The following is a 12,043-nucleotide window of genomic DNA, read 5'->3' as shown; positions in this document are numbered from 1 at the left end:
AGCATATTTTAAAACTTCTTCCAAAGAGATAGGGGCGGAAATACTTAGTCGCCCATACAATAGCTAAAAATTCTTTTTCAATAGCTGCATAATTTAACTCATGTTCATTTAAAGTTCTACTGGCAAAACAAATGGGTTTCCCTTCTTGGGATAGTACAGCCCCTAATGCATAATTGCTTGGATCTGTAGTTAGATCAAACTTCATTTCAAAATCTGGATGTATGAGAATTGGATCGTTACTTATTAAAGTTTTTAATTTTTCAAACGCTTCATTGTAACTAGGATCGTTTTTATTTATTTTTGCTCCTTTCTTTAAGCAGAGAGTCATTGGTTTGGCAATTTTTGCGAAATCTTTTATAAATTTACGATAAAAACCACAAAGGCCTAAAAATGATTTTATTTGTTTTGAAGAGTTAGTTAGTTTTATTCGTCGCGTCGGGTCGTGCTAAAACTTTTTGGAAAGATATTTTGATTGATTTATTGTAGTTTCGTTTTAGTCGTTCGTGAGTTATAGCGTCGCAAACATGGTGCGAAATAAAGAGAAAATACGGCATATTTTACAGTATTGCTACGATAAAGGCAAAAACGTACACCAAGCCGTCAATTAAATTTGTGCAGTTTATGGACCCGATACAGTTTCCATTTCCATTGCACAAGGACGGTTTCAACGTTTTCGTTCTGGTGTTGAGGTGGTCGAAGATGAGCCACGCTCCGAAAGGCCTGTCGTCGAAAATTGCGATACAACCGCTGAATTGGTCGAAAGAGACCGGCATAGTAGCAGCCGTAGCATCGGTCAAGAGCAGCAGAGTCCTGTGAAAATTGGCTCTCCGGATTTTCTGCCAGTAGGATTGCGAGCTTCTATAAGAGGGGCATTAAGAAGTTGGCATAATTCTTTCCCGAGCCAGAATGCTTGGTTTCCTTTGCCTCCTCCTATTTCCCCAAGTCAGCCATTGATGGTATCAAATTCGTTTAAAAATGTGTTGCGACCGCTAAGTCAGCCTAACATAAAGTACGCTACTAAGACCTCTGTGGTAGAACAACCTACTCAGGACAGGCTCTTGGAATTTATTAATACCTTACGAAAGCAGCAAGAGGCTGCTATGAATGGCCAAGCGGCGGCAATTGAAAAACTATTGGAACGCTTTGATCAAATTATGTCAGTGATGCCGACGACTCTGCAAATGTTACAGAGCGTGATGTCTAAGCACGCCATTGATTCAACGCGCCGCAATGACTAACTACGTTTTAAATATCGTTATTGGGATCGCTAACAGTTTAGTTAGCAAATCCTTGGAGGTTGAGCATCTCCTCCAGGAACGTAACATTGACATTTTGTTAATCTCAGAGTCAGAGACATAGTGTCAGAGACACATTTTACCAGCCGTTCTTTCTTTCGAATCCATGGATATGCTGTGCACTGCGCCAATCACTCTGATGATAGAAGTCGTGGTGGTGCTGCTGTCATAACAAATCGTCCCTGGACTATAGCCTAAGCACCACAATAACTGAACATCACCTGCAAGCCATTGCTATCAATTTGGCCAAGTCATTTGGAAGAATTTCGTTATGCGCTGTCTACTGTCCTCCTGGTCATCGTCATTCGTGGCCAGCTGAGGATTTCGCCGCCGTTTGGGTTCTGTGGGCAGCCGCTTTATTATTGGAGGTGGCTGGAATGCACACCATAGCTTCTGGGGTTGCAGGCGGTCCTGCCCTTGTGGAAACAATCGTTTGTCTGTTGTCTCCAGCTCAACCATGCAGATTCTGGCCACTGGGGAGCCCACGCATTTTCCCTGAATCAATGATCATCTTCCGACTGCCATTGATTTTGCAGTGTATAGAGGTATCCCGTGCCTCAACCTTTCCATCTCTGAGTGTTCGGGCCTTTTCTCTGATCATATTCCGCTCCTGATCCTGATATATTTCTCTGTTGCTGCCTATCAAGTCATTGCCAAAACCTATTCCGCCGCCAACATGGGCTTCTTCGAAATCTGAAATTGCAGTCTTGGCCAGAAAAGGTCGTACACTTCGCGGCGTTTGGATGAGGACCAGGCATACCCTGGACTTGGCAAGGTGGAGGGCTGCCGTGTCAGAACTCAGAAAAGTCGACTCGATATGCGAAGTGCCCCTTGACCGAAAAGTAGTCACGCAAAAGTTCACTTTGTTCAATAGGCGGGGGTGCACCGCGGTTTATTCCATATGAATGCCAAAATCGAACTACCTAAGTCTAAGCTCAGTTCCGCGCTCCAAAGCGCAGCGGAGACTTCACGGAGGGGAGCTGGGAACAGAGCGGGAGCGCGAGAGCGCGAGAGAGCGGAAGAGCGGTGCAGTTGGATAGCGGGGCCAGGGTCCAGATTCGCCGGACAGTGGGCCTGAACATTCCGCCCCCCTTGCAATCGCTAGCGTTGCAAAAAGAGACGGAACACCGGCCAGTCGCCTACGCCTTAAGCCTGCGTACAGGCGCCGGAGAGGATCCACCCGAACACCGTCTTCTGGGCTACTGGCAGTCCCTCGTCGACCATGTGGAAGCCCGGCTGTATCACCTTCGGGTAGACGTCCGCGCCCAGGATTAAGGAAATGATGGCTGGCCGATGGAAACACTTATCCGCGAGCGGTAGCTCCTTAAACTTCTTGACTACACTCTCACTGAGCGCACGGATGGGGGGGCGGATGCGCACGTTCGGCTCGATCTTGAAGACCACCTCCAGCTTGATGGCCTCGTCGACCTTCGACCGAATCGTCACCGTGCAGATGCTCTCATCACCCACGTTCGTTGTCGGCAAAAGAAACGCGGCTGCCAGGGATGCATCGATGGAGCTTGTCGGGGTGCACGGATCGATGAGTGCGGCGGTGTCGAACGTCTCCTCCCCGGTCCCGACGGGAGGACGTTGACGCTATGACGCTGGAGAAGTGCCGCGGCAGACTCGGCATAGGTAGGACTGAGTACCTCTCGTACGTCTGTTATCCAATGCCTGAGCGCTACGTGGACGGGGAGCCATTTTCCTGGTTAGAGTGTGGATAAGGAAAAAACAAACAGGGCTGATTAGCAATGACGTGGATAATGGCTACGGAATAAGGTGTATAAGAAACGCGGCTCGTTACTAGGTAGTTTTGGACGGCTCTCTTGGAAGCAGAATCACCTTGGTCACTGGACGTTTGACAATGCCGCGCGCCGTACGAATGTCGGCTACGCGGACATTGCCATAGGTTCCCGGAAAAACTGAGTCTATTCTTCCGAGTCGCCACTCATTTGTGGGCAAATTTTCTTCCTTAATGACGACCGTGTCGCCGACACGCAGACACGCTTGTGGAGCTCCTTAAGGTACTCGTCCTTCCATCGAGTGCGTAATTGCTGATGGAGAGACTGTAAGTGCTGCCACCGGTTCAGAATGGACTTGGATTCGCCCTTTACTTCAGATTCCACTATGGATAGAAGAGGTCCACCAACAAGAAAGTGCCCTGGTGTCAACGCTAAGAGATCAGTTGGATCCTCGGATATGGGAGATAGCGGTCTGGAATTCAGCAAGCTTCGATTCTCGCTAGGAGGGTATACAGCTCTTCAAAGGTGTACTTCCGTGTAGCGGTGGACTTGTAAAACAAGGTCGTGAAGCTCTTGACACCAGCTTCCCATAGGCCTCCCATATGGAGTGCCCCAGGAGGAATGAATTGCCAGGTGAGCTGCTGATGACTATACGCATCGGTCACAGACTCCTTAACGGCTTGCAGGAAGTCTCGGGAAAGCACGGTGGAAGCGCCGACGAAGGTCTTTCCATTGTCGGACTGGACTTGGCGAGGACACCCTCTTCTAGATACGAAACGAACGAAAGCGGCAAGAAACTTTTCAGTCGTTAAGTCGGATGTAGGCTCTAGATGGATGGCCTTTGTAGAAAAACAAACGAAAACCAACACATACCCTTTTATAATGATTATACCCGTTATTATAGCCGTTAATTATACACGTTACTCGTAGAGTAAAAGGGATCACTAGCCGAGTCGATCTAGCCATGTCCGTCTGTCCGTCTGTCCGTCTGCCTGTCTGTCCGGATGAACGTTGAGATCTTGGAAACTAAGAGCTAGGCTATTGAGATTTGGCGTGCAGATTCCTGAGCTTCTTACGCAGCGCAAGTTTGTTTCAGCAGAGTGCCACGCCCACTCTAACGCCCACAAACCGCCCAAAACAGTGGCTCCTACAGTTTTGATGCTAGAATAAAAATTAAAAAATTTTTTTTTTTTTTTAACGCCCATAACGCTTAAATCTGTCTACCGCCGGTAGGTGGCACATTTCAATCTCGTATTGCTGCTTGCATATCTCCATTTCCCTTTGGCCCCTTTAGCTAAGTAACGGGTATCTGATATTCGAGGTACTCGACTATAGCGTTCTTCCTTGTTTTTTATATCAAAAGGGCCGGCGTAGTCCATCCCTGTGTACGTGAACGGACGGGAAAAAGACACTCGCTCTTTTGGAAAACTTCCCATCATCTGGACGTGCAATCTCTTTTTGTGGATAACCACTGCCTTAACCAAGTTCTTTATTCTCGGAACCCAGTATCTGGACCGGGTGAGACGCACCACTAACTGATTACCACCATGTAATAAATTGAGATGCGTGCATTTTACCAGAAGCCGCGAGAGTGCACATTCGTACGGTAGGATTATAGGATGTCGTTCATCATACTCCAAACTGTCAAGGGCCGTTAGGCGGCCGCATGCCCTGATTAGCCCTTTCTTTTCTAGAAAGGGGTGCAGGGAGAGAATCGAACTTGCCGCGGGCACAGGACGCTTCTGACTCAAGCAGCGGTATTCCTCAGAAAAATACCTGCGCTGAGTGCAAATTATCATGAGCTGTTGCTGGGCCTCTAGACGGACCCCGGAAAGCGGTGATTGTCTTCGACATCGCTGGACAAATCGATGGACTTACGCGAGGACCCGCAGTGCTCTAATTTGGAAAAGCGATCCAGGAAATCTTCTGTCGGCATAGACGCCACATGGGCTTTGACAGCACGCTTTTCGATCTCGGTCACCGGCCGGTCGATGTTGCAGCCAAATCTTTGTGGTTGGAGGTCCATTTTCTCAATGGACAGCCCGCGGAATATAGAGCACTTTGTAGCTCGCGAACAATGAGCTTAGCGGCCTCGGAGGAGTCAGCTCCCGAAAGGACATCGTCTACATACATATGAATTCAATTGACTCCAAAAGTTACCGTCTGTAATTCAAAATCTCGAATGTGCCCCGCTCTGTTGAGGAATAAGATGCGCTGGAACGGGGAATGCTTCGGATCTACCCATATCTGTCAATACATTTTCTCGATATCGGCACTGTAGACGTATCTTAAATATCGCCAATTCAGGATCTGGATAGTTAGATCGGACTGTAAGACTGGGCCAGCATGAATGATATCATTTAAACTGACCCCATTCTCTGAAGGGGTGGAGGCATTGAAAACCACACGCAGCTTTGCTCGGTTCTTAGGAACTGCGACAACGCGGAGGATCTGGAGTGACCGAGGGCGGATTTTACGTTTTCGGGATCACGAAACGGAAGACTAACGACATACCTGCCGTTTTCGTCTCTCGTAGTCGTCCGGAGAAAATTTTCCTCGCACGTCAAATCGAATGATTTTGTCACTTTTACTGGCAGATCCTCCACCTCCCAAAATTTGGTGAGAAGCCTATCCAGGGACGTGTCAACCGTGTGGAAAAAACGGAAAACTATTTTTCCCTTGGAGCAGGAACGGGACCTGTTAGGATCCACCCGAAAATGGTTTCTTGACCGAGGAGAGAGCCACAAATATTCGGCCGGGTGCCGCTTAGGAGAATGGATGGCAGTACGTCGGCCCCGACCAGAATATCTATCTGTGCGCTCTCGTAGAACTTTGGATCCGCTAGTGGCAGTTCGGGAAGATCCCGTAGAAACTGTTGCGGAATCGGACAAGATGGAAGGTTTCCAGCTAATTGAGGAATAATATACGCTGTCGTGATCATTTGCAAGCCAGGCCTGGTCGGAGAACGGATGGTAAACTGACAGAGCTTTTTGGATTCAGCGGATACTGTCTGGTTTAAGCCTGATACTTGGGCTCGGATTACCTGGTGAGGCAACTTAATTAATTTGAGCAACCGCTCAGAAATAAAGGTTGCCTCTGATCCTGAATCTATCAAGGCACGGGCTTTAAAATTCGACCCCAGGTGACATATGTCGATTATGGCGGTGCCCAGCAAGACGGATCTATACCCCGTCGCGAAGTAATTTTGGACTGTAGAGCCCTTGGACCCGGAAGCGGTGGCAACTGGTGTATTTGGTCTTGATCTGGGTCTCGGGGAGGGACTCGAAGGCGACGTAACGCAACTGGTTTTACAATCACGCAGCTGATGCCCTCGTGCGAAGCTGTTCAGACACAGCTGTTTCTCTTTATATATGCCGACCGCTCGTCGACCGTCATCTGGAGAAATCGTGCACATTTGCGGACAGGATGGTTTTCCTTCTTACAAAGGTCACATCCTTTGGGCTTGGGTGCTACCCTTGTCTCGTAAGAATTTTTTCTTCGAGGCGCTGCAGTGGGGGCGGATGTTTTTGGCAGAGATTGACTCGAGCCTGACGGACGTATGTCGTCTATGGCTTCTAAGGTCCGGTGACGCTCCGTAAGGAAGGCGTTCAGCTCCTGCCACGTCGGAATCTCGGCCTTGTTGTGCAGGGACTGTTCCCACAAGGATAGCGTGAGCTTCTGAAGTTTGGAGGAGCACATGTACACTAAGAGGCAATCCCAATTTTCGGTTTCAATTCCGGACATTTCTAAAGCCGTGAGGCAACCTTGGATAGTGCGTTGAAGTTCTCGGATAGGTGACCCAGATTCCTGATTAACGGACTGCACATTGAAAAGTATTTTTAATTGGCTATTTACTAACAACCGCTTGTTTTCGAAACGCTCAGTTAGGTTAGCCCAAGCTGAGTGAAAGCCATCGTTAGTAAGGAGGGAGGTCGACACTATCATGTGTGCATCGCCACTTGTTTTGGCATTTAGGTGAAACAGTTTTTCGACTGGCGTCAGCCTTGGATTGTTTATATAAATGGCCGTAAACAGATCCTTAAAGGTCGGCCACCGCAGATAATCTCCGGTGAAAACCTCGGTATCGCACGGAGGCAGCCGACAGCCAGAGGAAGTGTAAGTCTGGGTAGGAACAGCTTGAACTTGGGGAGCCTGGGCTATCATATCCGCGATCTGAGCCCTACATCTCTCGTAAACGGAATAGCAGTACCCGTATTTAGCTTTGAGAACTGGCAAACTATCAGCTGCACTGTCTCCGGCTTGTGCTACGCACCCGGTGCATTCATCGTATTCTGCCTTGATGCGGTCCCATAACGCGCGTATTTCTTCGCGGCGGATGTTTAGCATGGACAGAGTAGGAGGGATCGGCGAAGGAGTGTTTGTTCTGGATTCAAACTCACTCAGCCGATCTGAGACCTCAATAAATTTGCTTAGAGCAATTTGGGAAGGTGTTAGTGCCATTTTGACGTTTCCACGGGTGACCCTTTTTCGGAGCGACGAGGACTTAGCGGTTAGATCGGGTGTGGGCGGATTTAAAATAATTACCTTTTTTGGGTCAGAATTTGCGTTTGAAATAAATTAATGGGGAAAAAATACCAAATATGTGTTCATCTGTAGTCCCCGGTGGAGTAATTATATTATTTCGCCTTTATTTAAACTTCTGAATGAAGAAAAATACCAAAATATGGCAATAAGTTGTTGGCCGGAGAATGCTATTTTTTGATTATATAGTATTAGAGTATTGTTTTAATTTAATTTAATATTCCGAGGGAAAAAATACTAGAATATACCGAAACAAATTGGTGGATGGATGATAAATACCGAAAAAAATACTAAAAAGTTTGACCAAAAAATTTTCACGTCGGTTAGTGTAATTTTTATTTTATTATTTTTAACCGGATGACCGACGGAAAACTTTAATTAGTCGGAACGGGATGGTGGAGTTAAAATTATATGTGAATGTATGTAGATATTTGTATGTATGTAAATATTTGTATGTACGTAGATATTTGTATGTGTGTAGATACCCTTCAGTTCAGCAGTAGGGACGCGGTGACATGGCTCAAGGCAAAAAGCTTTTTTGTTTTTCTTTTTGTGCCTAAAACGCTGTGCCGCTGTTGACGTCAGCAGAGCAGTCAACGCAGCGTAGAAGACTGCCTACGAAAACGACCGTGCAACAAAGAGAGGCAGATATTCGGAAGTTCCCTCTCTTTCTTTGTCTTATAATCTGCCTGCACTCCGCGCTCGCAGAGACAAACTTCGGCCTGTCCGTTATTTTTTTTGCGTCTCTCCGTTATGTTCGGCTAGCAACTAATATTTCGAAAAAAAACCAATAATATTGTTTTATAAAATTAAATTATTTGATTATAGTAAAATTAAGTAAATTGAATTTACTTATAATGTTATGTTTACTTATTTATTTGATTTAAATATTTAAAACAATTTGGAATTAACATTTTTTTAAAAATTCACATTGTGTTTTTTACTCAAGAAGTAAAAATTATGTAGTCGGATATTTTTCGCTTTAGAGAGGGTATAAGAGCAGTGGTTAACAGCGAAGAGAAAACAAAAGAAATCAAGTTAAGGGGTGAGAAAACTTTGTGCATTCTGTTTGAGTGATTGAAAGGGAAGCATCCATTTTAATTGTGCGCAGCAGAGTTACTTTAATCGTTCTATATAGTTAATATAATATAATCAGGTAAGTGCTACATTAAGTTTAAGATGTTGTGCATTGATCTTATTTTAAAGTACGTAAATTTTGAAGGTATTCAATGGGTTCCGTTAGCCGAAAGTGGATAATGAAATGTTTTGTGCCAAAAAAAAAATCCCGCAAAGGGTTTATACACAGCTCTAAAAGGTAAATATACAAATTGAAAAGTAAAACGCATGTTTTAATCAAGTGCCCATACATTTTTTCAGCCTCGTTGACCAAGGACTCCTAGAACCCGGACACATGCTTGAGAAAGGCGATGACGAACGTGAAAAACAAACTAACAAAACAAAAAAACAGAAGTACTAACAATAATTGTCCCCTTATTGAAAATCTGAATTAAACGATTTAATTAAAATGAATTAAAATGTAATTAAAATTGTCTGTATTTTAAATTCTATATTTTCATTAGTGAAAACTTATGGAAAAATTTGATTTTCACAAGTGATTTCACTTAGGACGTGTCACTTGCAAGTGATTTCATAAGTGAAAACTCATGGAAAAATTCTGATTTTCACAAGTGATTTCACTTGGGAAGTGTCACCTGCACGTGACAGGCCATAAGAAAAATGAGTATAAGGAATGTTCGCCGGTTTAAAATTCATTAAATAATTATTGCCGGCGGGGTATGTGTATGTATGTGGTGGACGTTTTCGATTTATTTGTATGTGGACTGTATTTGGAAAAACGAAAAAATATGTACAAGTACTTTACGGCTGCGGATATACAGTGAGAAAATCTTGGAAAGTTTTGGGGGCCTGAATTGGCAGAACACTGGAAATTAAATAAATCTCACTGTATGCTTGGCTTATATTTGCACAATATTTTTTCTAAGCTTGGAATTTTTTCCTCGATTGTATATAAGTGTATGTATGTATGGATGAGCGACAAAATGCAATTAAAAAGGGGTAGGAAAAATTGGCAATATGGCCGCACGTAGCAAAAGGAAAATCGAAGAAAAAAATGGCGAAGTAATTTATTAATTGCCGTTGTCGGATTTAATCGGACTTGGGTTTTGGACAAATCGTACAGAAAGTCAAACGAATTATTTTTTCGAGTGGCTGACTGCAGACCGGCAATTAAAAGACGAAAAAGCTCTTATCCGGCTCGAAGAACCAAAATGTACGCCGGGGGGTAGCGGGGTACCCTAGGCGCTGGTAGAATGGCGTGGGAGGCGACGGCGGGAATTGGCGGCGTCGGCGGGAACTGATGCGCTGGTCTTCGGCGGCTTGCTGCTGGTGCGGCTGTAGGGCGTCGGATGCGGCGATCTGCGTCTAGGCTGTAGTGAAGAAAATCACTCGATACGCTAAGTGCCCCTTGACCGAAAAGTAGTCACGCAAAAGTTCACTTTGTACAATAGGCGGGGGTGCGACCGCGGTTTATTCCATATTAATGCCAAAATCGAACTACTTAAGTCAAAGCTCAGTTCCGCGGTCCAAAGCGCAGCGGAGACTTCACGGAGGGGAGCTGGGAACAGAGCGGGAGAGCGGGAGCGCGACAGCGCGAAAGAGCGGGAGAGCGATGCAGTTGGATAGCGGGGCCCATGGTGGAATTATACAAGGTAGTCCCGTCCATGGTAGAATTATACAAGGTAGTCCCGTCGGCTCACGAAGCGGTCGTGTTCGGCTTCAGTGCATGTTCGTTGCTTGACGCGAGAGCACGTCTGCGGACCATTTTCTTGGCAATTTTAACCCTTGTGCAAAAATGACCGTCTGTCCAGTTTATAGAAAAACTAAAAAAATTGGAGCAACTATTTTTAGTCTTTGTTAATGATGATTTTCAAAAAACCAAAAATGTTAAGCAAATATTATTAAGATCAGCGGAAAATGTAAATATTAATTTAGATATAAAAAAGTTTTATTTTAAGATTAGAATATATTTTAGAATTAAGAACCTCAACAAGCGGCTTGCAAGCCAAAAACAAAAACAACGCCTGTTGTCAAATTCTAAATTATTAAAAATTAAACTATAAAAAAAACCTTCAACTCTTTTTATTACAACACGCAACTTAAAGCCCCACGCACCATCTAAGGGTTAATCCACACACTCAATTATCGATTCGCTCGCACTTACTGGGCGAGTCCCTCTCACTCGCACTCATTGTAGAGACGAGATTTTGCCGACGGGACTACCTTCAGTAATTGTATCATGGCGGGGCCAGGGTCCAGATTCGCCGGACAGTGGGCCTGAACAGTGGGCCTGAACTGTGAGCCTAACACCATGTTAAATTTTTAAGGATTGTTGCTACCTTCAGTGATATTTATGTAAAATTAAATTCACAGGAAGTACGAACCAGAATTTCTAGGTTTGAAATCTCATTCGGTCCTCTCGTTGCTGTGCGACCAGTGGATGATTGGATGATTGGCCCCCACAAAAGCTCCTGGCATGGATAAGATTGATGGTAAAGTTCCAAAGTCACTCCCTAACTCTGTCATTGCGCAGCTCTGCCCTCTCTTCAATGCTTCACTGAACTTTGGTCATTTTCCATCCCCTTGGAACCGCGCTCTAGTGACATTGGTCCCCATAAAGTGTAAAGATTCGTGCTCGCCTGAGTCCTAAAGGCCAATAAGTCTTCTGTTCACGTTCTCCAAGATTTTTGAGCGGATCGTACTTAATAGGCTCCTGGATATTGACACGTTTAATGATGCTCTAGCAAACCATCAATTTGGTTTCCGTAGTCGCCACTCAGCTTTTGAACAGGTTCACTGAGTCGTGAACCACATTTTAGATGCTTTAAAAGGTCATAAATACTGCTGGGCCGTTTTTCTTGATGTCAGACAGGCATTTGATAGGGTTTGGCATGAAGGGCTTTTCTACAAGCTAATGGCACTATTGCCTGAGGGACTTTGGAAGCTCGTTTTGTTATTTCTGGACAATAGGATGTTTTCCGTTGATATTCGTGGACATCTTTCTGGACTACGTCAAATTCGAGCTGGTGTCCCACAGGGAAGCGTCCATGGCCCGGTTCTGTACACAATTTACACTTCGGATCTTCCAAGCCCAGTAGCTCTTGGTACTCTTCTGGCCACCTACGCAGATGATAGGAATGCAATTCCTAGCCACTGGAAGCACCCCATCCTCGACCTCGTGGCGTGCCCAAACTTACTTGAATGATTTCGAATGTTGGGCCTCTCGATGGAATATTGCGCTGAACGTTGATAAAACGCAACACGCGACTTGGCCGCTCCCGTAGCCTTTACTTAGATGGTGATAGACTTAAGCATGAGTAGAAAGTAACGTACCTCGGTGTTACCCTAGACCGCCGTCTGTGCTGGAAGAGTCAGATCGTCCGAGTC

Source organism: Drosophila subpulchrella, unplaced genomic scaffold, assembly GCF_014743375.2.
Source record: "Drosophila subpulchrella strain 33 F10 #4 breed RU33 unplaced genomic scaffold, RU_Dsub_v1.1 Primary Assembly Seq16, whole genome shotgun sequence".
Lineage (NCBI taxonomy): Eukaryota > Metazoa > Arthropoda > Insecta > Diptera > Drosophilidae > Drosophila > Drosophila subpulchrella.
This window is presented reverse-complemented; position numbering follows the sequence as displayed.